The 5,604-nt window shown below is 42.0% G+C and overlaps 1 pseudogene; it reads right to left on the reverse strand.

The window, feature by feature from the left end:
* Positions 1–4,239: 4,239 nt before the first annotated feature.
* On the reverse strand, positions 4,240–5,210 carry LOC101137831 (uracil-DNA glycosylase-like; annotated as a pseudogene).
* Positions 5,211–5,604: the final 394 nt, after the last annotated feature.

Here is a 5,604-nt window from a genome sequence, read left to right on the forward strand (position 1 = left end):
AGACACAAAAAACCCTTCAAAAAATTAATGAATCCAGGAGCTGGTGTTTTGAAAGGATCAACAAAATTGATAGACCGCTAGCAAGACTAATAAAGAAGAAAAGAGAGAAGAATCAAATAGATGCAATAAAAAATGATAAAGGGGATATCACCACCGATCCCACAGAAATACAAATGACCATCAGAGAATACTACAAACACCTCTATGCAAATAAACTAGAAAATCTACAAGAAATGGATAAATTCCTCGACACATACACCCTCCGAAGACTAAACCAGGAAGAAATTGACTCTCTGAATAGACCAATAAAAGGCTCTGAAATTGGGGCAATAATCAATAGCTTACCAACCAAAAAGAGTCCAGGACCAGATGGATTCACAGCTGAATTCTACCAGAGGTACAAGGAGGAACTGGTACCATTCCTTCTGAAACTATTCCAATCAATAGAAAAAGAGGGAATCCTCCCTAACTCATTTTATGAGGCCAGCATCATACTGATACCAAAGCCGGGCAGAAACACAACCAAAAAATAGAATGTTAGACCAATATCCTTGATGAACATTGATGCAGAAATCCTCAGTAAAATACTGGCAAACCGAATACAGCAGCACATCAAAAAGCTTACCCACCATGATCAAGTGGGCTTCATCTCTGGGATGCAAGGCTGGTTCAATATAGGCAAATCAATAAATGTAATCCAGCATATAAACAGAACCAAAGACAAAAACCACATGATTATCTCAATAGATGCAGAAAAGGCCTTTGACAAAATTCAACAATGCTTCATGCTAAAAACTCTCAATAAATTAGATATTGATGGGATGTATCTCAAAATAATAAGAGCTATCTATGACAAACCCACAGCCAATATCATACTGAATGGGCAAAAACTGGAAGCATTCCCTTTGAAAACTGGCAAAAGACAGGGATGCCGTCTCTCACCACTCCTATTCAACATAGTGTTGGAAGTTCTGGCCAGGGCAATTAGGTAGGAGAAGGAAATAAAGGGTATTCAATTAGGAAAAGAGGAAGTCAAATTGTCCCTGTTTGCAGATGACATGATTGTATATCTAGAAAACCCCATTGTCTCAGCCCAAAATCTCCTTAAGCTGATAAGCAACTTCAGCAAAGTCTCAGGATACAAAATCAATGTACAAAAATCACAAGCATTCTTATACACAAATAACAGACAAACAGAGAGCCAAATCATGAGTGAACTCCCATTCACAATTGCTTCAAAGAGAAAAAAATACCTAGGAATCCAACTCACAAGGGACGTGAAGGACCTCTGCAAGGAGAACTACAAACCACTGCTCAATGAAATAAAAGAGGATACGAAGAAATGGAAGAACATTCCATGCTCATGGGTAGGAAGAATCAATATCATAAAAATGGCCATACCGCCCAAGGTAATTTATAGATTCAATGCCATCCCCATCAAGCTACCAATGACTTTCTTCACAGAATTGGAAAAAACTACTTTAAAGTTCATATGGAACCAAAAAAGAGCCCGCATCACCAAGTCAATCCTAAGCCAAAAGAACAAAGTGGGAGGCATCATGCTACCTGACTTCAAACTATACTACAAGGCTACAGTAACCAAAACAGCATGGTACTGGTACCAAAACAGAGATATAGATCAATGGAACAGAACAGAGCCCTCAGAAATAATGCCGCATATCTACAACTATCTGATCTTTGACAAACCTGAGAAAAACAAGCAACGGGGAAAGGATTCCCTATTTAATAAATGGTGCTGGGAAAACTGGCTAGCCATATGTAGAAAGCTGAAACTGGATCCCTTCCTTACACCTTATACAAAAATTAATTCAAGATGGATTAAAGACTTAAACGTTGGACCTAAAACCATAAAAACCCTAGAAGAAAACCTCGGAATTGCTATTCAGGACATAGCCATGGGCAAGGACTTCATGTCTCAAACACCAAAAGCAATGGCAACAAAAGCCAAAATTGACAAATGGGATCTAATTAAACTAAAGAGCTTCTGCACAGCAAAAGAAACTACCATCAGAGTGAACAGGCAACCTATAAAATGAGAGAAAATTTTCACAACCTACTCATCTGACAAAGGGCTAATATCCAGAATCTACAATGAACTCAAACAAATTTACAAGAAAAAAACAAACAACCCCATCAAAAAGTGGGCAAAGGACATGAACAGACACTTCTCAAAAGAAGACATCTATGCAGCCAAAAAACACATGAAAAAATGCTCACCATCACTGGTCATCAGAGAAATGCAAATCAAAACCACAATGAGATACCATTTCACACCAGTTAGAATGGAAATCATTCAAAAGTCAGGAAACAACAGGTGCTAGAGAGGATGTGGAGAAACAGAAACACTTTTACACTGTTGGTGGGACTGTCAACTAGTTCAACCCTTGTGGAAGTAAGTGTGGCAATTCCTCAGGGATCTCGAACTAGAAATACCATTTGACCCAGCCATCCCATTACTGGGTATATACCCAAAGGACTATAAATCATGCTGCTATAAAGACACATGCACATGTATGTTTATTGTGGCACTATTCACAATAGCAAAGACTTGGAACCAACCCAAATGTCCAACAGTGATAGACTGGAGTAAGAAAATGTGGCACATATACACCATGGAATACTATGCAGCCATAAAAACGATGAGTTCATGTCCTTTGTAGGGACATGGATGAAATTGGAAATCATCATTCTCAGTAAACCATCGCAAGAACAGAAAACCAAACACCGCATATTCTCACTCATAGATGGGAATTGAACAATGAGAACATATGGACACAGGAAGGGGAACATCACACTCTGGGGACTGTTGTGGGTGGGGGGAGGGGGGAGAGATAGCTTTAGGAGATATACCTAATGCTAAATGACGAGTTAATGGGTGCAGCACACCAGCATGGCATATGTATACATATGTAACTAACCTGTACATTGTGCACATGTACCCTAAAACTTAAAGTATAATAATAATAATAAAAAAACAAGGATTGGGAAAAAAAATATATATCTGCATAAGTATTTTTTAAAAACTAAAACTTTCCAGTGTGGCAGAAAAAATATCCCAAAGTGATTTCAATTCATTAAAATCGGCATTTGGCAGCTTGTGCTGCCTTAGAAATCCAAACTCAGGATAACTCTAGCAGAAAATCATCCCCTCCCATTAAAAAAATTCCTGTTTTTCCTCTTCCTTGTTTAAATTTCACTGTGTATTCCACAAAACACCCAAAGAATAACAACAAGAGCCAGCTCACTTCTCTCAGCCCCTGTCTGTCTGTTCAGGCTCACACCAAATATCCCTTAGAAACCTTCACCTCTGCTACAATCAGGAAATTGGGCCCTAATTTCAGGGCTGGATTTCTAGAAACTCGTATAACATCCTCATGCTTCCTTCACTCCTTGAAAGATCAAGGGGGCTGTGTACCTGGCAGAGACTGGAATGCCTGCCAGGCTGGCCAAAGGGGGCTTTTCTTTTCTTTTCTTTCTTTTTTTTTTTTTTTTGAGACGGAGTCTCGCCCCGTTGCCAGGCTGGAGTGCAATGGCAAGATCTCGGCTCACTGCAACCTCTGCCTCCCGGGTTGAAGCGATTCTCCTGCCTCAGCCTCCCGAGTAGCTGGGACTACAGGCGTGCGCCACCACGCCCAGCTAATTTTTGTATTTTTAGTAGAGATGGGGTTTCACCATGTTGGCCAGGATGGTTGCAATCTCTTGACCTTGTGATCTGCCCACCTTGGCCTCCCAAAGTATTGGGATTACAGGCGTGAGCCACTGTGCCTGTCCAGAAAAGGGGGCCTTTCTAAGCAAACATGCCCCAATACCTTGTAACTGAAAGTCTAACCAGGCAAAACCAGGGAGCAGAAGGCACCGAACTATGGCTGTCCCTAAAGGTGCACGTCTCCCCACTTTAGCCATACAGGTAAAGGAGGTAAAGAGAGCCAAGTGAATATTTGACCTCATCTGTCTTCTGAGAAATGTGTGTATTTTGGGCCAAAGCTGTGTTGCAGAGAAAGTCATTTGGTCAAGTGATAGCCTTTGCTGTGTCTGCCTGGACAAAGCGGCCATTCCTGGGCAGCCTGTTTCATGGCTGCTTTACAGAAGCTTTTCACCCTCATGCAGAGTACTTAAAATCAACAGGGAAATTTTCAATTCGACTTCATACCTGACAAATACTTTAACAGCAGTTTCTCAATAACCATTAATGGAGACAGACTACCTCTCAGTTGAGGATCACAGCTCCTTCCGGTCAGTAGGCTTCTTGCCTGACTTCTGCAGCAGCTCATTGGTCTTAGAAAAGTGTCTACATCCAAAGAAACCACTATACGCTGACAACAGGGAGGAATGAGACGTTTGAAGTACATGGTGCCGCTTCCTCTCCATGGCACTGTCCTCTTCTGAGCATAAGAACCCCAGAGCAAGAAAGCAAGGCCATTGGAGTTCTGGTTTAGCCAGGACACAGTTGCATTAGCAGAGATTGCTCCCAGCCTCTCTCCTTATGAGAATTGGCTTGATGGGCTGGAACAGTGAGGACAGCGTTGAGTAAAACACCTTGTTTGACCCACCCAGATACATCTCCATGGCTGGGATGAACAAAGCCATCTATGTCTGCAGACAGCTCTTTATAAATGTTTTCCAAACTGGGCAGAGGTGGAACAGGTCTTTGAAGACTAAAGCAGACCCCATGAGCTTGAGGGGGGGTCCATGATATGGATCCTGTCTTGGAATGACATCTTTCACATCTCTTATGTCACACATCTAGGTCCAGGTGAATATTTGGTGTGGGAGAGGATAAACAGTGTAATCCTTGCTTTCTACTGCAACAAATCACATGAGCTTTATAAAATATGGTTTCCCAAATTCTCTGCTGAGATGCTTTTTCCAAATCTCACCAAAGCCCATGGCCATGTTGTAGGTGTGAGTCTGAGCAGGGCTGTGGCCATGTTTCTCTGGACACAGATCAACTGCTCTGCTCGGTGGTGAGGAGGGCAGTGTCGCAGGTTCACCTTGCCAAGCCTGGTCCTTCTTGGCAGGGCTGGCTACCACATCCCCACTATCCTCAGCTATGGCAGCCACACCGGTCCCCAGGTCAGTGGACTTGGGACTCTGGGCATGTCACTTTCTGGGAGGCTAGGGGAGAAGAAGAAGTAGAAAGCCTTCTGGCTGATCTCACTGGAGCCCAGGAGGGGACCCATAAGTCTCATCCTGGCTGTGGCAGTCAGCAGTTGGCCTACTTTCTTGTATTTATTTATGATTTATTATTCAAGTATGCATCCCTAAACTGTATAGTTTAGTCTTGCCCATATATGTATATTATGTATATTTTTTAACTTAATGTGATTTTCAGGTCTCTTTTAACCTATGGTTTTCTAGTCCACCTCTTTCTCTTTCTTATAATTTATCTGTTGACAAACCTGGGCTATTTGACTTGTCAAGTTTCCTGCAGTCTGGATATTTGACTGCTCATTCATGGTGCGGTTCAACCCGCTTTTGTATTTCTTGCAAATTGAGACCTGGATTGAGAGGTCTGATCTGACACTGGTTGGATCCCTTAATGAGGTTATAAGTGGTGTTGGGTCTTGTGTCTTCATCAGAAGG

The sequence above is a fragment of the Gorilla gorilla genome, chromosome 4 (assembly GCF_029281585.2).
Source record: "Gorilla gorilla gorilla isolate KB3781 chromosome 4, NHGRI_mGorGor1-v2.1_pri, whole genome shotgun sequence".
Taxonomy (NCBI): domain Eukaryota; kingdom Metazoa; phylum Chordata; class Mammalia; order Primates; family Hominidae; genus Gorilla; species Gorilla gorilla.